The sequence below is a fragment of the Apteryx mantelli genome, chromosome Z (genome assembly GCF_036417845.1).
Source record: "Apteryx mantelli isolate bAptMan1 chromosome Z, bAptMan1.hap1, whole genome shotgun sequence".
Classification (NCBI taxonomy): domain Eukaryota; kingdom Metazoa; phylum Chordata; class Aves; order Apterygiformes; family Apterygidae; genus Apteryx; species Apteryx mantelli.
This window is the reverse complement of record NC_090020.1, coordinates 45,622,372-45,650,137: the sequence shown is the minus strand read 5'-3', so window position 1 is coordinate 45,650,137 and position 27,766 is coordinate 45,622,372.

Genomic DNA, 27,766 nt, shown 5'->3' with positions numbered 1-27,766 from the left:
TGTTTGAACCTATAGATGCTGCAAATATGATTACATGCTCTGTATTTCAGCTTGTCAATGTTATAGAAAGTAAGGCAAAAAATATTTCCTTTTTGAAACTCCTGCAGAAAGCCTGCAAGAAGGATTATATATCAAAAGCCACCCTCTGTATTCCAAATAAAAAGGCTCAAAAAAGCAAAATATCCTTAATGTCCACTTTTAACCAAGATACACAATGGAATGAAATTGGAAGGTATTAGCGTGTTAGTTTTCATGTGAGTCATAAATTCATTTTGAGTTTACAAAGCAAGAACAAACTGCAGCACTCAAAATCATTAGTATACAGACAGTGCTTGATTTCATCTGTGTGATGATAGCATCTAATTTCAGGATCAGTAACAAAGTAGTCACTTTGGTGCAAAGTTGGTGTGACCGGCCTTTCTTAGACAAACTCCAGAATGGGATAGCATTGGTTGAAGATGAAGCATTGCCTGAGAGCTGAATCCAGTGCTTCTCTATGGCCAGGTTATGGATCCTAACTTACAGGATAAAGCTGCCCTTCTCTGGAAGAAATCTCTCCTATTGAGTACTGTTCTTACTGGGTGAATGCCAGGGAAGTAAATGAGATCTATAAATACAGCCATGGTAGAGCACATCCAAGCTCTCAAACATCCAAGATGACATACAATTCATATAAGATCTGTCTGTTGTAATAACTTCTAATTAGGTATTTTATCTTTTTTTCACTATTGGATTTCATGAATTTCTGTATGGTATCACGGTTTGGAAAATTCAGATATCCTGTGCCAAATTTCTTCTGGATGAGCCCACTGTATTAAATTAGCAACCTTTCATAAGAACATATTAAAATTACTCTTTTGCTAATACATTTTTAAAGTCTTGCTGCATCAGTAGCTTTCATATCTAATGCTAATGAGGGATGATGAATAATTGCTAATACAACTGCCAGCTGAAGTCAGCTTGGCAATTTGATCAGTAAAATTAACATTAATATAATGTGATGAAATATTACCAGTATAATAGAGGACTTCCTATCAGGAATGCATGCTACCCTTAGTCTCTTGCAGTTTTACAGCTGAAAGATAGCTGGAGTAAGGTTTCCATACTCTTCTACTCCTGCCTGTGAGGGCATTCTAGGTATTAATGCAAAGTCAGATTCTGACATTATTTATATGATGTGCAGTATCATCCAGTTTTATTCAGGGGTGGAATAAAATTGAAAGTGGGGCAGAATTTGGCTGTTTATTTACAAATATTGTCACTCTATACTCTCCACTTTTTGACTCTAAATCAGAGATAGAATTAATATTAGCTAGAGTAATTTCTCATCTGGTATTTTTCCTGGATATCCAGATAAATATGTTGTTACATGTTTCATCATGGCTACTGTTCTGCTGTCTACAGAAGATATTAAATAGAATTTAACTCTCACACTCCAAAGATATCAGAGTTAAGGGAGAATCTATGTTTGACTTTGTCCTATGGAGCTAGTGACTCAGTGTTTGGACTCTTATGCAAGGTGGGGGGGCAATGTGTATACGATCATGTTACAGTTTTGTATTTATTTTTCAAATATGTTAAAGCTGTAGTGTATGTGATGGATACTATTAAAAGCTTAAATCCTAATTTCTTCACATAAACCTAAGAAGCATAAAAACTTTCAATCCTTTATCCTGAGAGAGATTTGAACAGCAGAAAAGTCTTGTGGTCGGTGTTATTAAAATAAAAGCTGCAGATTCATTATTTATGATAAGGCTTTGTATAACAAACATAAATACATGCCTTTTAAATATTTCTTATTAATTGATTGGGTATTAGCTACAGGGCATTTTGTTTCTCTGCTTCCTTTCAGAGAAAAAACAAAGCAAGATTTTCACAGCATGAGAATCATTCCCCCACATTTACTGCTGGGAAAAAGCAGCTAATATCCTTCTGGCTTTCCTTCTGAAAATGTAATTCTTTTCTTTAGCTCACAGAATTAAAAAATACCAGTTATCTGATTAAGTGGTTCAAGGTTGGGCAATAGTGCATTCTTCCATCTTTCTTTTTCATGAGCTATCAATTGGAGAAATATTCCCATTCTTTTGTGTTTTCAGGTTTGTGACTCCACAACTATTTTTTTTTATCTTTCTTTTTGTGAAGTTAGGACTTTTATAACTTGCTAAATTGAGGCTACTGGAAACTGCAGTCCTTTATACAACAGTTACACTATGAGCACTAATAGAATGAGCTCCCACGTCTTATTCTGCTGAGATGCCTAAACTTAGACCATGAGGATGCACCATTCAGTGGGAGAGGATGTTTTTCTCCTTGCCTATGTCTATCAGATGAATTCAGTAAGAAATGATTAAACAGCCTTACATGATGTTTTAGCATATTGTTTATAAGCCGTATTTCTGTGGAGATGGCAATTCCCTTCAAATTCTTGTATTACAGCTTGATAGTCTACCTACATAACTGAAAATTATTTAATGTCAAGTATTTCAAAATCAGGTCTTTTTTAGAAATAAGTCCCATTCTGTGGCACTCAGTACTTGCACATTTACTGTGAATGGCTGGTTTAAGCCTTCTCCAGCAAGGCTTTTATCTGCACCATTATCAGTGCTGTATATTTTCACTTTACTTCTGGAACCGGGTGTTATTCTGTAAGTACTAGGAGCTAAGGAGTCTGACAGAGGGCTATCTCTTTCAGGGTCTATAAACTGCTCATAAGTAGGTGACATAAGCTTCAGTAGGACATAACAACCAGTCCGAGCTGAACTCTTGAGACAACTTTCCAGGAAAACTGACTACTAGCATTGCATATCTAACAGATAGTCTGTAAACTCAGTTAGTTCTGTTGTGGAAGTCCCTGTGCTCTTGCACTCAGGGTTTTAAAAATGACTATTACCATCCCTGTTTTGGTATTACCACTACTTTTCATACAAATGCTGGGGTCTTCAAGAAGAAATAATCTCTAGTTTATCCATGCTATTTTTCTGTACTTCTGTGAGAATTCCTAATTGTAAGGGCGAGAGGTCAGGGTAGTTTAAAAAGAGAGACATTTTTGCTTAAGGTGTGACAAACACAATAAGTAGCTGAATGCTAATTTAGGCTATCATCTTTAGTTAGAGCATCAAGACTGGAATGAACAGTCTTCACTCTGGAAATGAGCACTCATGATCAAAGAAGAGCTACCTTATTTAAATAATTTAAATGGAGATCAATTTTAATCAAAGTTGATATTGAGTATTGCATATGAAAATGACTACTTTTTTCTTTAAATTTTGATGTTACCATGTAAATGAGCAATTCCCTTGTTCAGAGATATGTAGCATCTGGCTGGCAATATTCCTTCAGGGTTGAAAATGTGAATGAATATCCACTTAAAGCTGGCTGCATGACTAATATCCTCCATGCAGCTAAGAAGTCAGGAATCTGCCTTTCTGCTTGGCCAGGTATGTATTCCATTGACTTTTAAATATCTTCTGATTCCAGATGTATTTGATGTTATTCTGGCTTACTGAGTATAACTATTTATATCTTTAGAGAAATTAGAGAAGGACGAAGTTGGACAAACTGAATTTCAGAAAAGATAAATATTCATTAGGATAAGCTATAATAATTTTGTGTAATGTTTTAAGCTTCTGTAAGGAAAAAAATTCTAATCACAGATGTGTCAATATGCAAACCCAAAACAAGTCATGCACATATGTACATCGACTCTTCCAGAGATGCGCATTGCTATGCAAACATATACACATCCAGAAATATGCTTTAGATCAAAAAACAAACACAAAACTCTTTACTAGGTATACAATAAAAATATCTAGAAAGATGCAGAAACACACACGGCCTTTTTACTGGATTCATTGATATTAGTAGTCAAAACCAGGAAGAGTTTTCTAATCTATAAACTCATGCCAGGTCATAGATTTGGATTAAATTTGGATTGGTCAGGGTGTCTTTTTGTTCTGTTCTTGCATCATTGGATCCTAATCCATAAATTGGGCTTATTGCTGTGTCAATTAAAAGAAAAGAAACCTGAGCTTAAGTGTTTAGTTGGATGTAGACCGCAGTACCATCACTGTTCCAGTGGTTCAGTGTTGTCCAGTTCCAGTCACTAAGTTCCAGTGGTTTTTTTAACCTTCGTGTTCCTTTCTAGTCATCTTTCTGATAATGTAATATCCTGGATGTCTGAAAACTTTTGAAATCCTCTGAAGTCTGTTTTCCAGTATGTAAGAGGTGTGAATATTCAGACAAGAACTTAAGTTCACCTCAGTATAGTGTTTACTCTGGAAACAGAGGAAAAATATTATAGCTAACAAAGTCAGAGGCAAAGGTGATGTCCCATACATTCTTTTCTGTTTCTTTTATCCACAGAAGAGTGTAATTTTAAGAATCTTTGCATGTTTCAGGTTTATCTTGAGTTTTGTTGCTTTCAAAACATAAGAGTTTCTTTGTGAATACGGATATTTTCATTTGTCCACTGTTCCCCTTTCATCATAAGCTTCTGGTTTGTATCAAACATACTTTAAAAATGAGTGGGGTTGTACCTTTTCAGTCAGTTATTGCAGTTCCCAAGGAGACTGGTCCATTCCTGCTAGGTAGTGGCAGCTTTTCCTCATCTCAGTGTTAAAGACTGTGTTGCCTGCACTCTCCTAGGTCATGCCACCACAGGGAGCAAGGGACCAATTGAAAAGCTTGCTTGTTCCTAATAAGCCTTAAAAGATGTGAATTTGCAGTGCAGAGGCCCAAATACTTAATAAATTGTGTGGAATTCCCTTCGAATTTCTAAAGTTTCATAAGTTTCTTAGCAGGAAAAACAAACTGTCTTTTTATTTTAGGACAAATTCTTTCTCCAGAAACAGACCTAGTACAACTGTTTTCTATACATAATTTATATTGACAAAACCTCACAATGGTTAACATGTCAAGCATATCTATTGTGACCATAACATTGTTGTTATTGTATACAGAATAATCTTGTTTACAGTGTCTTAACCCTGATGGAGTTTTGCTAATGACAAACAACATTTTAACCATTCCTCCTTTCCAAATCATTGGGTAGTAAAACTACAAACAACAAAACTGAGTTGTAATAACCGTGTATTCAGAGGCCATCCAACAAAATAAATCAACAATGTTTACTACATAACTGTGTATTCAGTAGCAGGCACTAAAACTGGGCTCCGTATAGTGGTCTTGAGAATTAAAATTTGCCACTGTGCCAGTAACAGTAGATAGCAGAATTAATTAACTTGGCTTGAGTTTAATACTCAGAAATTATAATTTCGTGTTAATCTAAAATGTGGCTCTGACTGAGCAGAAGAAATGACTGTCCATGCAGAGTACTGTCTCAGCTACAACATAGCAAAACTTTCACAATACTGCTAACATTTCAATTGACAAAATCAATCCTTAAGAATCCTTAAGAATAATTGAATCCTTAAGAATAATTGAAAGAGAAGAAAACTCTCCTCCAGATGAGGACCCAGCTAACCAAGGTCCTGCCATAACAACACATTTTTCAAATGTAATGAAAAATGCCCTCATAAAATGAAGCTGGCAAGAAAATGAAAGACAAATATGAGCACAAGGTTAAAGGAAAGCAAAGCATGCCTTTTCTTATTTGATCCAGACAGTGTGGGCTTTCTCAGGGCTGAGCAGAGGTCCCCCATCTAATTTTCACCCGGGTGACTTCAGCCAAGATTGGAAATAGAGACCAAAAAGGAGTCATCCATCTGCTTTCTAACCCCCTACCTTCTGTGAGTGATTGAGACTTAATAAGGACATTCTCTGCTACTTGTGATAGTTATAAGCTTTCACACACCTTCTCTGTGTATTTAGATGCACAGTAGGAAGGTTCGCACATCTGATAGGGTACAAAGAATCAATTTACAGCAGAAGGAAACATCATATATTGGCACTTAAACACCACAGCAGTAGATACCTTAGAAATGCCTCAGATAAACTAGAAAGACCTAACGCTCGAGAAACAGAATGGAAAAAATGCAACTGCAAACTTAGTGTGCTTTTGATTTTGACTGGCATTTGAGTAAAGGTTATGCATATATGAGAGGGAGATTTAAAAAAATACTTTACATATTTGTATGGCTCCTTTACTGTAGTATTTGTGCATTTAAAAACAGCCAAAATTACCAGCCAGAAAGTTTTCCTGACAAAATGTAAAATTTTGGTAAAAATGCCAATGTAAACTTTTTTAATTTGGACTTTTGAACATTTTGTTTTCATTTTCCTCTTTTTCTCCCTTAGTTGCTACTGCCTGCAAAGAAGAAATGTCTACCTCTTCTTCCTTTTTTTTTGTATTCATAACTTTTTTCACTCTGTATGTTTTCAACTCTCCCTCAATATTTTGAAATAAAGGATAAACCATACCATGAAATAAAAATTTCTATACAGTCTTGAATAGCTTATGAAAAAGGTTTGTGGATGCATTCTAACCCTGGATATAGGTAATGTAGTATTCTGTCATAGTTCAGACCAAAAATCAAGTCACAAAGGTGGTTAGCTATTTGAAATTAATGGCCATTATTAGGTCAGATTCATCCTGACATAAAGGGGCCAGCATGATTCTCTCTACAGTTGACAGTAATTTTTTGCTCTGACTCTAAAACTGAATTGAACCATCTTTCTTCCAAAGCTTGCTGCAAAACTGATTGTTTATAAAAAGAAAATGATCTATTTAGTGTACTTTTTCTAAAGCCTGGAAATGTACTTTCTCTTTTCTATGAGCACTTCAGTAATATAATATATAGAGCTGCACTGGGGAGTGCACAACAAAAGTTTATACAGCAGACATGCTTTTATGTGATCCCACTAAAAGCATGGAATATGGCTCACCAAATATCCCTGAAATTGCCTGGGTCTGACTAAAATATCATTTCACTGCAGGATAAAGTGTTTCATTTAAAGTGCAAGTGCAGGCTCTAGGGTAATATTGACAAAGTGGAGTTAAATTATGAACTAATACCTCTCTCCAGAGGGCTGGAAGGATATAATGCTAATCCTAAGAACAGTGCCTGTTTCCCCTTGTGTCAGAAACAGTGCATATCAGAGGATTCATTATTCTTTATAGAACAATTTCTGTATATCAGTTTTATAAACCAACAATGCAAAAATTAAGAATAAAATGCTAGAAATAATGTCACAAAATTGAGAAACAAATCGGTTTCCCAGATGTCTTGTCTTGGCCTTTAGACTGCATAAAATGGACATAATTCTTTGCTGAGACTACCCTCTCTGCCCAGCAGGTCTCTCTAGCTGCCAAAGAGCTGGAGGAAGAGTTCTGCACCGGCCCTCAGGAGGATTATCTGCAGGACGGGCAGGCATCAATGCAGTTAGACTGCCCTCAACTATGGTTGAACTCTCATCTCTCCAGAGGATAACAGGCAGCAGAGTGTGAACTGAAGCACCTTTTTTGGAGGTAAGAAATATCCCAATGGGGAGTATAATGGTTGAGTGAAAGCTGGAGTATTCCTCTCTCCAAGGGTAGAATGAGCTGCAATACTTTTAAAAATATTTCTCATTAAAACATTATGGCCTAGCGGTAAACCAGTGCAGGAGTCTTCTAAATTCCTGTTGATTTCTCTTGAGGGAAACTTCTAACTTCCTGACAGAGGCACAAACCGAGCTTTTGCATGAAGTCTCACTGACGTTTGGTTGAGTTAACTCTAAGTGGGGACAAGGGTCAGACTGCGTATATCTGTTTGCTGGATCCAGCGTTCTGAGTACAGAAACAAGTGCCCATTTTTGAAATATGACTGACAATATAAAAGTAAGATAAAATTACAGGCACTAGGTTAACAAAAGAGATATTTGATGAGAGAAGAACCAAGACGGATAAGCTGGTTAAACATACATAATAATTTATCTGTTAAAACACAGGTGTACATCCTTTTGGTCCCCACATCTTACAACGTCAAACACAGCTCTGATCACTTGCCTTGTATTCCTGATAATACAAATTTCTGATACGTATTCCTGATGTATAGGAGTGGTCTTGTAATTGTCTACAGTTCAGGGACAGACTTTTAGAGGCACAAATGACGGGTATTTATCTCTCACTGATTACCTTTAAATTCCTTTTCACATCAATCACATTTATGTATTGCTTTTTTAAATTATATAAATTGGAAAATGATATTTTCTTGCAAAGTCTCATGAATATCAGTGCTGAAGGAACTCCACAGTAAGGTAAGAGTCTGCACATGTGGCTTCGTACATTTCTTCAGTACCATAGTAGAAGGAATTCTGAGTTTCTCAGTGTTTGTTGGACATCTAATAGCTGTTAGACTTTGATTTTCTCTCCTCGGTGTATCATGAATATTAAACCCACTCTAGTCAAAGCACTCAGCCAAGCACTGCAGTTGGTCTGAATCTTGCAGGAAGCTCACCTTGTAGGCCTTCTTTTCCTGAGTGGTAAGCTGCCTTGTATTTATGATTGAGTGAATGTGTGTCCAGGCAGTTCTTGGGGAGTGGGTCATATGCTCTAAGTTCAAACTCAAGCTTTCCTTGAGACAAGTTGGTGTGTGCTCATGCCTTTAGGCAGGGCTGTTGAATTTATTTTAACTGGGGCTTGCTTTATCCTCTGAAATGTATTGAGTTGAGGCAATTTTTAAACAGTGTTTTTAATGTAAATAAATTAAACATTCTGTAATAAACAACTCTGCAGTGTTGTTAGATGTAATAATGCAATGAATAGACAAGCTGAAAGCTAAGTCTTTAGTAAAAACACCTTTTCAACCTCACTATCTCTGATTAAATTAACAGCCTTCTCAGTTCTGTCTTAACCAAGAATGAAGACTTTTCCTTTTTTCTTGAGGCCATTTTCCAGGAAAGCTGACTCTTGATGAGGGAGTGTGTTACGTGGGGAGTAGGCAGTGCATGCACCCCAGCTACTGGCAAGGATATAAACTCCTGTGGAGAAAAAATGGGTGATGTAAATCTTTACACTTTTATTTGACCGCCATGCTATGGCACTTGTATGTCTACAAGGAAGTTATTTTTTACAGTAATGATTAGTTCCTTTTACATTAATAATTCTGCAGCTTACATGCATATATGCCTGAAGGGGTGGGGAGGGTGGGGAAGCTCTGTCTTTCATCCTGCTTTTATACTCCACCCATACAGACACTCCTACCCCCCAAAAAAGGGCTCTTCAGCTCACATGCTTTCGCCTGTTAAACCCTTGGAAAAATGAGAGTAACCACAGTTGATGGCACTCCAGCCACATGTATCCCTGCCCTTCCTGCAGATAATCTTCCTAAAGTAGGAAGCTGAAGTCAGGAGCTTGGTACTATTTTTCTTCATCATTTTGTGAGACTGGTCTGCTGGAGGGCAGACTCCTCTTTGGACATACACAGCACATCAGCAAAAAGTGCTGCTGCTCTGCCAGGCCTGCTGTGTGCTGAGCCTCCTGGCAGAGGTGCTCGGGCTCAGCTTGCCCACGCAGCAGGTGCGCTGGGGACAAGCGCCCTTCAGCAGGCCGCGGTGCTCTGGCTCCTGTTCTCCCCAGGCAGCCTGATACCACTCGCTGCCTTCACCATGGAGATCTGCAGAGGTTTGGATGCTCCCTGAAGTGGGCATTCGTAAAGCAGGGCTCAGGATCCTGGGGGAGCAGTTAAAAAAATAAAGGCTGATGCCTCTCTGTAACATTGGTAAGTACTGACTGGGCAAATTGTATTCAAAACCCAAATTTGAGCCAGAGTCCCAAACTGAGGTTAGTCAAATTTTGGAATAACTGAAGTCCTGATCCTTTTTCTTTAAAAGATTTCCAAGCCCAAACATGAATTTTTGGAGATGTTGTATAGGTGTAGTTCAGCACTGTTCTTTGCTGATACTCAGTTTTTCAAGTAGTGAATTTTAAGAAATTGTAATCATGCAGAACCTTTACATGAAATTATATATTTCATTCTTGTCATTTCACCTCTTCAGCATTCCCAGTATTCTTTTTCTCATGTTCCCATGTGAAATAAACAGGCAGTGGTAATTGTCCTGGGGGATGTGGACGGTCCAAAGAAAAATTCTTGCAGAGCTTTTGTAGCCCAAAGAAAAGGGAGCTAAAATGAGCCTGGGGGAGGGGGAGGAGGAGGAGGAGGAGGATGTGTAGCAGGGATACATCACAACAGTTACTCCTGTATATTTGCACGATTTCAATTCCAGCCCCTCATGCATTTCAGGTTAAAGATTTATGTAAATGTCTCATTGCTTTGAATCTCTAAAAAACTTCTGCTTTCCCCTCAATTCCTTCCATTTGTTGACATTTATGTGCCTATTGATCTTTTACCAAGTGCTGCAGTTTTATAACTATATAAAATACAAATGCCATTGGGTATATCTGGAGAAGCAGTGGAAGGTAACTATGCTGGTAATTTACTCAGGATTTCAGGATATTAATTGCAAACATCTGGAACAGGCAGATGTGCTACTATAGTAGAGCATTTGGATGATATTCATGGTTATTTTGGCACTAAAGTTCCTGTGTTGCCTCCTTGCAATAAAACTAAGGGAACCCAGTGACACTATCAAGTGCTAACCAACGTGTGTGTGGGCAGCTATCGCAGGCCCCTGGCCCTTCGTTAAACCAAAAGCCATGTGACTTTACCTTCCTGAAAAATGCAATTAATTTCAAAACAATGCACTGCTGGGCATGTTTAATTGTTAATTTTCAGTGACACTTTTGAGCAAAAAGTTAGAAAATGAGTCAGAGAGGGATATACCAGCCTGTCTACTCAAAGATTAAACTCCTTAGCATTCAGAGCTCTAAAGTTTCCTCTTTAACCTTTTTTCTAACTTCCCATCATATACACTAGGAGTGTATCTAAGCAGAAGCACACAGGAAGTATCTACTGAATTTTCTGGACAAATACTGACAATTTTATATCCCCTGAAAGTGAAATCTTACTCAGATCTAAGTCAATGTGTGGGTTTAATTGCTTTTCTCACATTATTTCTGTGTCAAAGGACATTTGATTTTAAATTCACAATGAAATAAGCCAGTTGTCAGCTTGGCAAAAGTACCAAGCACGATTTTTCTTGTATCCTGACTCTCTAGAAAAATTTCTTGTTGTTATTTCCCTTGAGGCCACAACAGAGCTGACTGTCCTGAGTGGTAGGCTACCTGCATGTAGCTTAGGTCTCCAGCTGCTGGAATTTTGTCCTGAAGCCCTTAGCTGTGTTATAGCGCTGAGGTGAACAATTCTCTGGAGTGCCCTTTTGTTCTCTCTCTTATGCCGGCATCTGGAAGCAGGTAGGAGTGGGAGCCCATTGCATTCGGCAGCACAGAGGTTATGTCATGCTTGCACTGAAAAGCTGCCCACCTCAAAAGGGATAATAGTGTTAGAAACAGCATTTAACAAAATATCAAAGGCACCTCAGTTTTCAGTTGCATCTTTTTTCACTTCTTTTTATAGATCTCCCCAAACCATTTCTTTTTTTCTCCCCTAGCAACTGCACAATTAATCTGCCCTCCTAGTCATTCCACCCTGCTCCCCTCAGAAAAATAGCAAAAGGCATAGACAGAGGAGCAAAGCAAGTCAAGTGGTCCCTTTTATGAGCTGACAGCAGTGCTAGAGGAACTTGCTCTAATGTGCTCTTCAGAGAAAATGGGGAGGAGGCTGTAGGGGGGCTCCTGCTAGCAGCTCCCCAGAAGGACTATCGTGATCATTATGCTTGTGAAATGAGGATGGAGCATAAGCCTTCATGACAGTCTCACCCTTACAGGGCAAGTTAAAGTTGCAGAACTGTATTCTGTTCTCACAAAACATAAATCAGAAATTGTTTCATTCCTGCAGGTTGAATTACACCATCAGCCTGGTGTAGATCAGAAGCAGGACCATAAAATCTTCAGCCACATCATTTACACACTCTAATAATCTAGAAAAGCATTTTGGTCACACCTTAGTTCTTAAGTAAATGGTGCAAATAGGAATTGAAATTTTTTCTTAAAGCATACATCATTGCACTCCTCCCAGTCTGGATTTCCTCCTGTGCAGGAATTTTGTAGGTAATTTTAGAGTGAAATAGTGATGCAAAAGAAAACTGAAAGCTAAGCTATACTCAATGTGTGGTGAAACTGCTGAGATCAGGCCAAATTTCCTTTGTCTTTTCATTTATATATAGTAAAAAGAATAGCTATCAAATTATTATCACTTCTTATTCTTACGCCTTGAAACTGCGTTCTCAAGAATTCCTGACACTAGAGGCAATGGTGTTGGAAAGAGATGCAGAAGCATACCATGTCAGCACAGAAGGACAAGGTGAGATACAGGATACTAAAAAGCAAAAGCATGAGAATTTGAGCTGTCTGTGCAGTATTAGAGGACTACCTGGCCTTTTCTGTCCATCAACAATAATGGAATTGAGTTCCACACTGAAGATAAATGCCTTAAGTCATTCTCCAGCCACAGGGAAGGTAAGATTAACAAAGAGCATTTATTATAATTCTGCAGCCAATTTATGTAATGGAACACATAATAAATAACCACATTTAACACACGCATTTATCATAGCCAATTTATACATCAATTTGTTCAGTGTGTGTTAAACCAAACATTCATATGAATAAGTGTTGTTCTCTTTGTGTCCCCTTTTTCTCTGTTAAAGTAAAAATTATTGCTGGTGAGGGGATTTTTTTTTTTTTTTTTTTTTTAATAAATACAGAAGTGACAGTGACACATGTAAACTTGCCAGCCACTGAAACACGGCATGGAGTTTTTCAAGGAGCCTGGATTTCTGCCTATTGCAATTGAAAGCCATTCTTTGAACAAAATCTCCATGACGATTAAAACCCCATTGTAATTAGACCGCATGTTTCCCTAACCTCCCTGGTTAGATTTGAATTGAAATAGCAGCATCTCACTGGAAGTTGAAGGAATTATGTCCTAAAAATGTTATCTGGAATTCTCTGCTTGAGGGTATGATCTGGAGGGCCAGCAGAAAAGGGTCCTATGGGTTTCAGGGGGATATGGTGGGCAATAAGCTGATTTGGATTATTGATTAGTATTGATTAGTATTTAGAATACTAAACATAGACAATGGATCCATTTCGGAAGAGTGAAAAAGTAAAAAAATAAAATTTAAAAACTGTTCCTGATTACCCTTTAGAACAAAAAGAATCAGCATTTCAAGTTTATCTTTCCTATCTTTCTGATTCAATGGAAAAAGATGCTCTTAAACTTATATTATTTATGATGACATCTATTTCAGTAGGTACTTTTGTGATGATATGGGATAGAGTATTTGTTTTTCCACATCAGTAACATTATACTGTGTATTTTGCAGAAGAACCATTCTCTTAAATTAAATGCTGCTGAAAATAAAACAATTTAAGCATGCCAAGTAACTGCCTGTATCTTTTCAACTCCCAGTTGTGTCTCCAGTTCCCTTCAATGAGGTGGTGTTTTTTATTCCAGTTTATTTTCCAGTGTCAGGTAGCATCTATCACTCAAAACTCTGGTTACAGTCTAAAAATAATAGAGACATACTGCATCTATCATTAATTACCAGGAACCTTAAATATCAGTTTGTGCTTTCCTCACTCTGGTTCTTCTTCCTGATCCACACACACTCACTAAATTGCACAAATGAATTTTATTTTATTTTATTTTAGGCTGACTTTCATCCAACCTCCATATACATATTGTAGCATACTTGCAGTGAAGAAAACTAGATATTGTATTCCATAAATAAAGAAAGAAATTGTGAGTTATTATATGTTGGAAGGAGTTGAAAGAGAGCTTTTCCTCATGTTTTCCGCTCACTTTATCTTTGCATAGCTAATACTTATATGTTGGCCCAGAGCTGTTCTTGGGAGTTTTAAACAAAGACTACCAGAACTGTGATAAAGTCTTGTCCCTTTTTATTGCACACTTCATATCAGAAAAGTTCCAGTCAGCAGTCATTGTAGAGTAGGAAATAAAAAGAAACTTTTACTGCCCTATGAACAACCATAATCATCTTGTTTTCCATCCTGATTAAAAAGACTTTTTGATTATTATGGTACCAGGAAAACTATTGTAATAAGATGTTAACTTCTGTTAAGATGCATATCATTATTTATTGATGAAATACATTAATGTGGAACAAGGGGAAGACAAAGTCAATATTTATGATGAGGAAAAATAAACTGATGTTCACTGAAGCAAACCATTAGATTCTTAGACAGGAAGATAACCCCCCTCTGGAGCATGTAAGACAGAGATTTATCAATCCCATAACTTCCTTGAGGCCAAGATGCTAAGTATAAATTTAGAGGCTGTGTGGAGCTTACTTTCCCCATTAGTATATCCAAAAATGTCTTTGCATCTCGACATATTCCTATCTTTAGATATTAAACTAAAATCACCAGATGTAACTTTTAAGGCATTTGGAATGATTTTGTATTTGAGTTGGACTGGCTGTTTTCTTATATGTTATTCAAACAAACTGGCTTATTTGTAAAGAAAGTAATGTTTGGGCTAACATACGCAGACTTTTCTTTGTTTGCATGACTTCAAAAGAAAACAATCCCCCAACCTTTGTTAACTCCAAGTTTCTTGTATTTTTTTGAGAGGTAGAACAGGAGTTTGGGAATGCCTTTTTTAAAGAGAGAGTTTTCTATATGAAAAAATGGCAAAAAATACATCAGTGATTTTTTTTGTTTTATTTTTTCATATACTTTGTAGAGCACTATTTTCAGTGTCTCTTTTATGCAGCATAACAGATGAACATGAAACAACTCATTAAACTGGACACCAAATACAAATGGTAATGGTAATTTGTTACAGTGTGCATCTCTAAGGGAGAAAGCCATCTAGAGTGTATGTGTATCTTTAGGTTCTGAAATCAAATTAAATTGCTAACATTTCTTTCCCCCCAAACGTCCAGGAATTGACTTTGCAAAAAGTCATGTAGTGCAGAACCCAGGCAATTCACACATATTGACACAAAGCTGCTGGTGAAAGCTGATTGACAGCACCCTGGGCATTGATTATGCCATCGTTCCCATTTTATAATTCCTATCTCTTTGTAGTAGCATTGTGGGTGGATGCATAAACCACTACACTGCTGTATGTATACTGTGATGGAAAAGGTGTCTGATTTGTTTTGTTGCTGCTGGGTGTAAATGCTTCTGATGCATTCTGTAACCATGTCTCCAAAGTGACCGTAGCCTGACTAATGAATCTGAACATTGATGTCTATCTTATGCCTATCCGAGTCCTAGTTTGTACCACAGCATTGTAGTACAGCATTGTGTTGTATAAACTACAGTTTGTACTACAGACAGGAACACAGTTGATGTCACATGAAGTGAAAGGATAGAAGATGAAATGGAATTAAAAAATTTAGAACCTTAAATCAAAATGCGTAAACACTCCTTAACTTAACTTAACTTAAGGTCATGTTGCTCTGCAACTCCCTTTCTGCATGCCATTACTTTTTAGCAGTGTCTTGTGAGTGAAGATCTCAGCTCCTTCCTTTTGTCTCTATCTCTTACTGTCTTATTCACTGGTAGAAACCTTGGCCCAGAAGTAGCAATTGTGGCTCCCTGTATGTTGCGCAAGGAGACCCAGCCACATTGGCATTATGAGCCAGAAGCAACCTGTGCTAGTTAGCAGATAAGGCCAAACTGGGGAAAGTTTATTTCTCTCACCTTTCAAAGAAGGTGCCTAAGTATGGTCACTGAGAGGATGATTGACTCTAACTCACAAGTTAAGAGCATTCAAATAGGATGCTGGAAGCCAAGATTTAAGTTCTTGCTACAATAAATATTCATGAAAAATATCTATGTAATGCAAGAGTTCCAAAAGGGAAGGAGTGAGGAAAACTTGACTTATAGCACCCAGTAGCCTGGATGAAAATATATTGTCCCTCAGAGAAAATGTAAAAAATCCCTGTTCCTAGTCAGCAAGATACAGCTTTCAATCCAGGTCTCCCCCTACCATGCAAGTCTTCCAGTAGGCAGGTAGAGGATATTGTGGAGAAACAGATTCCTGATTTTTCACAGGTGGGACTTTGGTGACTGCTTCTAGGATGGGTTCACAGACAGGAATTCTGAGCTGAAGCAGGTGCAAAGGTGTGATCACACCAAGTGCACCTTTACTTTTCTTGGCATCTCATTTGTTATCTTATATGGCTTCCCACTCGGCCAGTTTCTGAGTATCCCTTTATAAGTGCCTAACACTGCCCTTGTATTGAATGGGGATTGAATGCCCGTTAGGGCTGAGGATTCAAGTGGGTGTTTGGCACTGCAACACCCAGATACTTCTGAAGGTCTACTCCTTGTGGCTTGCATGCTTTCAGCTTTTGTTGCTTGACTGAAAAGGATAGGGAAATGTGTTCTAAGAAAGAACATAGTTCTGTCTTGTTCCAAAATAAATTGATGGCAATGATTTAATGATTTCTTTTAGTTCTTAGCCAAATAATATTTTGTTATTCAGTCAGTGATACAAGAGAAAAACAAGTAAAAATGAAGAAATGAGATCCATAGTGCAACACTGTTGCCATCAAAATTTTTGGTAAAGTTATCCTATTAGAAATAAGAAGGAGAAGTTGAAATAATCACAGATTAACTGTGAATTATCCTCATGGTCATTATCTCAGGTGAAACATCTTCTTAAATACAAGTTTACTTTCCTCTGGCATTTCCACTGTAAATATGTCCTTTTTTGTTCCTGTATCCCCATTCCCTGTGTATTACTTCACAATGTCCTTTCCGGTTTTAGGACAAGACATAAATACTGATTATCAGCCATCTCCTCTCAAATAATACCATCAGCCTGATTCTGACAAATATCATTAGCTTTGTTACTTATGCTTCATATTTTTAGTCTGTTTACTGAAGCAACTCCTCTGGAACCTTTACGCCTTAAAAGCAAAGGCTAAATTCTTTGCTGGAACAAGTAAGGCAACTACCTGCATTACTGCAGGCTGCAACTATTTTACTCAAGCTTGCTTGCGTGTGAATGTGATAGGCTGATGTGCTTGATAGATAATATTTTGCATACATAAAGTCTTTTTCTTTTGACAGTTATAATGCTGCTGTAGTCCAGTAAAGACTGTACAACAAGGCTGCCACTTAATCTTTTCTGAATCTTGAGTGGGGACCCTCAAGTCCTAAAAAGAGTGTCTTAAAAGCTACTTAAAACATTCAAAGAAGACGGCAACCTTCTCAGGTTCAAAGACTGATAAGAAATCTTGGAGCTTCATGAAAGATTATCTTTTGTTAGTCTTCTACTCTAGACAATATGCATTACAAATTTGTGTGTTGTAGACAAATCATAAGATCATGCCTTCTTTTATGACATAGCTGAAAAGATAGATCCTTCTGTTCAGGGATGAGAGAGTAAGATATGCACAGAATGGGTCTGAAAAGACTCAATATTCAAAACAGTTTTGGAAAAGAGTTCAGTAGTACAATTCTTATCAGAATAATCTGGCTTTTACAAAGCTGGCTGTGAAACCTCCCGAGATGCTCAGCACTTCTACTGTATAGAGGGAAATATAGTGAGATCTGTTTCCTTCAGTCTTTTGACAGTCCCTTTGCTGATCTTGACCAAAATCCATAAATTTGAAAAGAAACCCCCCCCCCCTGCAGAATAAGATCCTATCCATCCCTACCTCCTATATAAAACCATATCATCTTTTCTATTTATTTCAACAGAGTAGGTTTTCAGTTATATGTGTTCTTAGCCTTTTATGGAGTCCACCTGTGTTTAACAAAGTATTAAGTACTGATAAAAGTATCAGTATTACATAATCCATTCACATCCTTTTTAACCCAGACACCCTAGTTATTCTTTCCTAGTAGTGATTTCAAATCACAGGGCCAAATCCTCAGGGACTGTAAATCAGTATAGCTCCATTGACTTCACTGACAGATTTACACCTGCAGAAGATTTGTTTCAAAGTATGCTGTAAATAAAAGAAAAATACTTCTAATAATATGTCATAATGCTTGATGCTTTTCATCTGAAAGACCTCAAAACTCTAAGCTTTTAAAGTGAACATTTGTAGTTATGCAAGAAGCTAGATTGACAGCATTCTCAGAATGAAGGTGCCAACTCTCATTTCATCTGAGTTTTTACAGCAGTAGAGTGGGGGTTCCTTAGCTACATGCTACATATCTGGCATAAAACCCTCATTGGAGAAAGCTTGTATTTAAACAACAAACTTCTTTGATAATTAGTAAACAGATTGGAGCCAGGAAAATTGTACAAAGCATGGGAAAGAGAAATAGAGCTAGGTTTTAAGAAAAGTGTAAGTTTCCCTCTGTGTGCAATTCCCTCTTTAACGCTACTCCATAAGCTAAAACTCTACTAATCCATAACTATGCCTCCAGATCTAGAAAATCTCTTTTATTAGGATTTGGCAGGCTAACTGGCAATGCCCCATATTTGTGTTTTGATCTATACAGATTCATCTATCACTGAAATGTCAGCGTTTATAATGTCAGCTTTGCAGCTGGGAGAGAGGGACAATCAGTCACCCAGGAGACTTTAAAACTGTGTCATGAGACAGTATTTAGAATCTGTGACTTTGTAACACAGCTGCAAACTTTATTAAGGAGGAGGAAGTATTTATGCTGGAGGGAAGAATTATAATAGAACCTCATAGGGATTTATACAGATATATTAAAAAATGAATTAAATTGAATTTGGTTTTATACCGAGCCTGTCAGATTCAAGACATTCCTAAGTGCTTAAAAAAAGCAATGAGTTACTTATTGGTATCAGAATGACTGTACAGACAGCCTTTATACATACAAAATGTATTAGAGTGTAATTTTGGACAGTCCTGGTTCAAATCTTCAACTGCCCCCAAAATAATAATGGAAAATGTATTTCTATTCTTTATAGATTTTGAAATCTGCATTTAAACAAACAAAATGGATAATTTTGTGGCTATATGTGCAAATGGCTAGCTTGCAAGTGCAGCAGCAGCAGTTTGTCTACAACAGGGAGCACAAATTAGGTGTCAGCAATAAAATGGTTGGATGAGAGGCACCAAGTAAAACTGAATATTTTTCCTCGAGACTCTGTTCAAAAGCAAATTATTTTGTTGAGTAACAAATTTTCCATGGACTTGATCACTTTTTCTAAAAAAAAAAAAGAAACTATCTTTAAAGTAAACTTGACAATAAAAAAGTGTTTGTTTTTTTATTACAAATTCAAATCATTCCTGGAAATAATAATAAGCCTTTTTGTGAACAGCTCTACCAGTCAATTCTCTAGTCCATGGGAGGACTGTATACAACTATACTGCATAAGGCAGTTCCAAGGATCTGCCACAAGCCACACATAATAGGTTGGAAAAACAAAAGCAAAATCCATCCTGCCACCTCCCGTTGTTATTAGCTGCGTGGATTTTGATCCCTGAGTGTGTGTGCAGTTGGGGGGTGGCTATAATATCAGCTTTTCCACCATTCACCCACCACCTTCCTAGTCTATTTCAGCCCAAATAGTTACATATATGAAGCTGATTACAGATTTTATAAGTTATTTGTTGACTTTGTACTCATTTAAATTGATTTTAATTTGTTTTTTCCCATATAAAGGGGTATGACTGTAGACAGTTGGTGGTTACAAATCAGTGACACAGCCCTCTTTTCCAGTGATTTGTCTTTATATATATATTCCTTTTTATATATAAAGGGAAGATTTCTAGGGACTGTTTTCATTATTCTGAGTTAAGCAAAACTTTTATTTGGCTTGCTGACAGCTGCAGAAATATGGCTTTGCTGTAAAGCAAGTAAGAAGTACAGGCTATAAAACACTCACGGTAGCAGAGGAGCTGGCTTTTAATGAGGTCAGAGGTTGATATAAGCATATTTTACTTTTACATAAGTGGCCACAGGTCCACCAGAAAAAATATCAAATGGTCCATGTCCTCATATTCAGTGTTTTAATTGAAATTCTGAGCAATTCATACTTGTAGAAAGTTTGTTGGGAGAAAGTATGAAAATGTTGAATTGTGCTGTAGCAAGTTTCCATTTGTGTTAGAGGTAGCTAACAGAGACAGAGCACTGAATGGTACTGTAAGGTGCTGAAGGAAAGATAATAAAAACAAATGGATTTGAATGAATATGACTTACGGTGAGTGAAATAGAAATGTCAGAGAGCACATAAAAGATACGGTGTTTTAGAAGATGTAACCTCCAACATGGTATCATCAGCTAACATCCTGTCTTTCCACAGTGAGTTGTGTGAATGAAAATGCTGTACAATTTGTATTTTTTACCTTGCTTTTGTTATTGTTCGCCATTTTTTGATTTAGCTTGGCTTTACTATTGCAAGTTGTTAATACATGGCACTTCCAAGAATGCTGCTTCATTGTATTCATTCGGGGTTTTGAATCTACCAAAATGTTACCTCCCATAAAGAGGCTCAATATGAATCTGAACTTCAGTAAACCATTGTATATTAAATTCTAGTTGATTGTTTAAATCAACTAATCAGTACAACTAATAGATTATAGCAGTCTTCTCTAGCATCTCCAGAACAGTTCAGCTAATATAGAAACTATAAGGGCTGCAGAGAAGCAGTTTTGATCTGTGACATACTGCTGTTTCTGGGTGACCTAACATGAATATCACAGAATCACAGAATCGCTGAGGTTGGAAGGGACCTCTGGAGATCATCTAGTCCAACCCCCCTGCTCAAGCAGGGTCACCTAGAGCACATTGCACAGGATTGCATCCAGGTGGGTTTTGAATATCTCCAGAGAAGGAGACTCCACAACCTCTCTGGGCAACCTGTTCCAGTGCTCTGTCACCCTCACAGTGAAGAAGTTTTTCCTCATGTTCAGATGGAATTGTCTGTGTTTCAGTTTGTGCCCGTTGCCTCGCGTCCTGTCGCTGGGCACCACTGAAAAGAGTCTGGTCCCATCCTCTTGACACCCTCCCTTCAGATACTTGTACACATTGATAAGATCTCCTCTCAGCCTTCTCTTCTCCAGGCTAAACAGGCCCAGCTCTCTCAGCCTTTCCTCATAAGAGAGATGCTCCAGTCCCCTAATCATCTTTGTGGCCCTTCGCTGGACTTGCTCCAGTAGTGCCACATCCCTCTTGTACTGGGGAGCCCAGAACTGGACGCAGTACTCCAGATGTGGCCTCACCAGGGCTGAGTATATGTTAGAAATGGTTGGGATATTTTTCCGAGTGATTTTCATCAGAGAACAATAATTTGTTAAATCTGAAACTTTTCACAGACGGTGTTTGTCAAAAAAAATTGTCAGAAAATTCTCCTGTGTCTAGGATGCAATTTCTAGTCAAAAACTGGAGGTACAGAGAGATGCTTCTGAACTGTCAGTAGCATCGTGGTTACAGCCATTGCTTGCGGGGACTAAAGTTCAACACTTCCTCCAGGGGACTTGCTTTTAATGCCCCGTTTGCTTGGCAAGTGCTGTAACCAAAGGGCTTTCAGCTGCTTTGGGGTCAGTTCATTCTCATCGCATTGTGGAACAGGAGAAAACGAGTCCCCTCAGCTTTATGAGAGATTAGAAAACAGGAGAAACAATTGGGCTGTGAGAAATAGCTGAAACATAAAAAAAGCATTTCCTTTCTAACTTTACAGCAGCAAAATTAACATTTTGTGGCTTATTTGTATCACCAAAGTGGCCTTAGTGAAATGACGAGGCCTGCTGAGGCATCTGTAAGAGCCAAATACATCTGTAGACATTTATCATAAAGGGGAAGGATCAGAGCCATAAATCTGGCCAAGTATGTAGTCAAGAAAACAAATAAAGTATACCTTCCCTCTTGGAACACATTTACTCCTCTTTTTAACTGAGAAAGTTAAAATATTTTTGTTTGTTTATTTTTCCAAATGTTGAGAGGAAATAAGAGAGCTGTATGGCAGCAGGTAATATGGAAATTAGTCCTTAGATAGGGGCTTTATAAGTGCTTATAAATAATACTGAAGCTAAATGACCCTGCAAATCTGGTGCCTCACTAAGAAAACTACAGCTTGCTCAGAAGCAAAAGAATCATCAGTGGCATTTGTAAAACTCAGTAAAAATCTTGAATTTCCAGTAGGGAATTTGACATTTCAAAGTTAGCTTTGATGTTTATAAATAAGACTCCAAAAGTGCATGCTCTGCCAGAACGGAAGACCACTAGCATTATAGTACTGAGTTTTCAAAATGTTTTAAACCTCAGGTAGTCAAACTATGATTTGTAGGCTGAGTCAGGGCTGAATCCATAAGAAAAAACCTTCCCAGTGTTGAGATTCAGAGACTGACAAACAAACATCTCTTCGTCCCCAAGAGTAGAGATGATAAGGTGTATCAGTGCTGTGGCAGCACTGAGATAAAGCGTTCAAAGTCCTGTTAAGTGGCTCTCCTGCTATGTATAACAGAAGGAGATATGCTGATGGTTGAGAGACTTTCTAAAGTGTTGATTGTGTTTTGATGTAATTCTTTTTGATATTAACAAAGAGAATCCATATCAGCTCTACCAGAGGATGTGAATTTTTCTCTGACACTGGACTAAATCAGGAGTTAACTAGCCTATGTCACTACAATAGCAGTGCAACGTAAAACTCTCCCTTTTCCCAGTCCTACAGATAATACTTTATTGCCATGCTGATGGTCAGGACTGTATGTCCATGGAAAGACACCAGTGGGATTGGAAAGGACAAGGTGGATGTGTTAACCGTGCTTCATAGCATTACACACTTACTCTGATGGGATTTTGTCAGAGGGATTGGTGTTACACTAACTGCATCAGTCAGCACGAACTCCTGTGTGTTCATCTGGGCCATAGCAGAGTTTCTCTTTGTGCCTCAAGACAAAGCTCAGGACAGCTGCTAGGCTTAGCATACGACATGGACTGACTTCTGCCAGAGTCCTGCTGTGGTATAAAGAGAGTGTGGCACACAGTGAGAGGAACTCAGGGAACACTGCAAAATTTCTGGGCCTTCCCTGATTTACAGATATTTCTAGGCTTTGCTCCCAGGCCTTGAGAAAACCTTGGGTTACACAAACGTATAAAAACAACTTTCCAACTATGTGATATGAACTCCTTTAAGGAATCAGCATAGCATTATATTGAATGACTTGAAATATGTGTGCTTAGAGAAGTGTGAACTGCTTCATTCATCACTGTAGTGACTGGCTTAGTGATTGACTTTAAGACTTAGATCATCAGATAATGGAAGTGTACAATCACTTAGAAAATTTGCAGTAGTGCAGCTAGGCATTCAGCTTTGGTAAATGGTAAATGCTGTTGTCAGTGAGAAACTGGATGGATTTGAAGAACTTTACATCTCTGGTCCATTCTTGCAGATCCCTTAAAAATCTCAACCTTTCAAGAACTGTGTTTAAATTCATTTCTAAAATACTTGACAGATGTTACAGGCAATTTCATTCTTAGATTCTGTGTGATACAGGCAAGGTTTAGCTGAAGCTTTACTTCTGCGAGATCATTCTTAAATGCTTCATATAAATTATTTACAGCTAATTCATATTTAATTGTTTAGTAATGAATAACAACTGCTTCTGTTTATAAATGATAAAATATGCTGTGTGATCTTAAGTCAAGAGTTAATTGAAAGAAACACTAGTTATAATACTCAAAAATATATAACTGGAAAAATTGCACTCTAGTGGGAGTCCTTGTTGCTGTAGCTATATTCACTATTCTTCAAAACAAAAGAATTGCTGTTGTGATGGAGTGTGATGAAGTGATGAATGCTCAGCATTTTTGTGGTTAGATAATAACTGAAGCTTTAGGCCACTTAATGAACTTCCTTGCCAAGTTTAATTCAGAATCCAAATTAGGCGTAGATGCACTAACATTAACAAGTCCAAAATAAATGTGGAAGATACATGACTTATCTTGGCTGGTGGTTGTTAGAGGAAATCATGAAAATCTTACTGATTTCTACTGGGTGGGACCAAAATCAGGTAATATTTGGAAGCTTTTACTTCATATCTGAGTATGCTGGAAATGAAAGTACCAAGTTTAATTCATGAAGGCAAAAACATAAGAATTCAAAAAAAGTCTTCCCAAATATGTCAAAATCTATTTTTTTAACATTTCAGGGAAGAGTGAGCAAGAGGCTTAATTATAGCTGAGATATGCAGTGCAACTGATGTGGCCGTTTGCTGTCTCTATAGTGCCATGACAATAAATTCTTCCAAACTCCCAGGGGAATATCACATAAATGTCTGGATTATTCCACAGTTAGTGTAGCTGCCCATGATTTTCAAAGCTATGGCACTACAGTCACATTTTTTCATGCCGGAAGCATCTGTGCTTCAGGCTGTGAAAGGGAATGACAAATACCTGTATCAGCAACTCAACAACAGCTTCTGCTGCTGAAGTCCCAGAATAAAAGGGCTTCTGGAGGCCACACTACTGATAAGTTTACAAGTAAAGCAAAATCAGCCACTGTTTAGAATTGTTATTTTTCACATACACTAAAAATGTCAGAATTAAATTGAAGTTAGATATTAAAGTGCTGATTTATGCTGGTTAGCGAAATATTAACAGTTGACTACTCTTGATTTATGAGAGTCTCATCTTTTTGTTTGAAAGATACCACATACTTTTGCAGCCATGCATTTCTTGCATAGTATTCTTTTCATCTTTTCATAATGTCTCTGAAGTGCTCATCCTCTTTTCTTCGTTTTTCCTGGAGCTCTTCTTCTAGTAGTTTATTCTCTTCTTTATGTCTTATCTGCAGCTCTTTCTGCCACTGTTGCAAAAAGGGTTTTTTCAGTCATTCATGCTAATACAAAAAAAGATACAGCGATACAGCATGAACAAGTTTACTTTCAGTGAAATGATTCTGGAATTGGCAATGTTTTGTAGTAATTTTTGAGCTTGTTGATAGGGACTTTCATGAAGCAGTAGCCAGAAGTTACTTCCTGGCTGCCAACCTAGGCAAGAAACACATGTGCTTGCAAGGTGGCAGGTGAATGTGTCTATTGTAAAACATCTTCCTTTTCCTGCTTAGGTCTAACTTTTGCACAAAACTGTTGACCTACCTTACATTTGTATGCTGATAAACCAAAATAACTTGAGTATGAAAGGTATTTACTTTTTCGGTCTTTACAGGGAAAGCTGAAAGTAGAATCATTGGACTGGAAAAAACTGAAAAGGTAAAATGCTGCAATCAAGATGCAGAAGGTCATGCTCTTCTCTTTTTCTTCAATGGTGATGTTATTACTGCATTATTGGAGACCCTGCAGGTGCAGACACTTACACACAGAAAAATCCAAGTGTGAGTAATTCAACAAGAAAAATGTCATTTATTCTGGATAGAGGAGAGGCTAGATTTCTGGAGAGAAATGAAGTGGAGTTGCCTACATGGATGTAGGCACAGAGGGGTGAAGGCATGTCCAGCCTTGCTCTGTTGGCGCTCTAACCTGGCAACATAGTTCAGATCCAGCACAAAAAAGGGGGCTACACTGTCTCCAGAAATGGGCCAGCTTGAGTGCAGAGAGCAAACACAGATCTTTTTGCACTCAACTGTGCAAACACACCAAAGATTGTCTCAAAGCACAGGAGCAGCTGCTGTAAGTTCTGGACTGCCCTATGCATTCGTGCATGCTTAGGTAGCAGGCTGGATCACTGTTTTGCCCACTAATGCCTTACCCTAAATGATGAGCATTTTTCTAATGAGAAATCCCAAACAAACCAGTAGTTTGTGGGCATGTTTTCCATGGTTACAGTAATTCTCAGCTGAGGGAAGTATTTTGAATTATCATGAATATTTCAGTTCACTTGGTATATTTGCTTTTCACGGAATGACAACTCAATGGAGAATTAACTCTAAAAATATATTTAATGTGCCAACAAAATGTATTTTTTTCATTATCAAACTTTGCTTTATGAAATCAGCAATAATGAAGTCACCAAATAAAATGAATCATGTAGAACAACATATGGAGGAGTTTTATATAATTTATTAGAGGAAGTGAATATAGGAACTATGATAGGACTAGCAAGTCCAAAGAAACAAACAGCCCTTCTGACTGACACTGGAAGAAAGTTATTTGTTTACTACAGTTCTTTGAGACAACTGAAAGTGGAATCTTGATCTAGAAATTCAATATGTGGGCAGAAATATATCTTGCTTAAAGAAGGTTTATATAAAATGGGTCAACCTGTGTGTTCATTCCTGGCTAAGGTTATTGCCTTTAGGAATACAAATGAGGGACTTGAAGGCTTGAAGGGATCTTAAGAGATCATCTAGTCCGTTCCTTGGACAGATGCTTCTTGAATCTGCTTTTAAACCTTTCCAGGCAGTCAGTTCCAGTGCTTCACTATCCTTATTGCTAAAAATGTTTCATGCTGTCTGATATGAATCTGCCTGTTTGTGATTTAAACTTATTACTACTTGTCTTAAGCAGCATTGACATGGAAAAGTAGAACAAATGATTCCCTTCCTCTTTTCAAGGTCTTTTTATGAATCTGAAGACTGTTATATCCACCTTCCTAGTAGTCTTCCCTTCTAGGCTAAACAATCCTAATTCATTCAATCTTTCTCCATTAGCAAGTTTTCTAGACCTAGTATCTTTCTTCTTGTTCCCCCTGGACTCTCTTCAGCTGGTCCACATCTTTCTGGAAGTGTGGCACTCAAAACAAAGCACAGTATTCTAGCTATGGCCTTGCATTGGTAGCAGAGCAAAGGCATTACTTAGCAGCTCTGCTTTTGTTTATGCATCCCAGCATGGAACTTGCCTCTCCTGCAACAGAAGGACACTGTTAAATAGTATCTGTTTTATGACCTACTGTATCCTCAGATTCTTTCCTTTGAAGCAACTACCTAAAGAGTTCCATATTCTGTATTTGTGCAATTAATTATTCCTGCCTGATTTCACTTTTCCCTGTGGAGGAAAATTTTGTTTTTTTCTGTTCTCATTGTCAGGACCATTTTGAATTCTAGTCTGTCCTCCAACAAATAATCAGTCCCTCCCATAAGGTATTCTCTGTAAATTTAATAAACATATTTCCTTTTCATTGTCCTAGCCATTAATGATAGCTTTGGATAGTAGCAAACATTAGACATCTTCACTTAATACGTATGTCATTTTGACAGTAAACCTCTGATGAATCTCAGCGCCATTTCTCAACCAGCCTTTCATTCATCCTATAGCACTTCCATCTAGCACATTTCCCAGCTTGCTCAGGAAAATATTAAATGTGATTATAAATGTCTTATTGGTAAAGATGTATGCATCTGGGGAGTGACTTGGGCATGTAAACACACACATCTAGTGCCATTATGATACCTGAAAGTATTCACAAAGGGCTGGCAGATAATACATAGAGCTGATGGAGTTTGGCACCACTTTGGAGCAGTATTTGGAGGGTGGGCAAAACATTCCAGAACACCTCCAACAGCAGCACTTCCATTTAGGAGGAAACAGGCACTATTCTTGTTTCTCTTTGCTCAGTGTCAGGCTGATGTGAAGAAAATTAGGTCAGTCTTACATGATTTCCCTGCTCTGTTGCATTCCTTCCCAAACAGATGTCTGGATGATTAAGAACCCTAAATTTTATCTGTGATGGGCAGTAAAATTTTTGCTTATAATTTATTTTATGTAATCATTGTAGAAGGCCAAGCTGAGCATGATTAGAGCAGGTGGAAGTCCCTAGGGCAGGAGGTGATTGCTCATTCCTGAGGGGGCACCTGAGCATATCTGGGGGGACGGGGAACTCTCAGAGGGCAAAGTGATGCCAATGGGCTGTGAAACAGGTATTCAGTAGGTGATGAGCTTGGACAAGCTGATGCTGGGTGGCTGGTCTGGAGCAGTATACAGCCAGGGCTCTAAG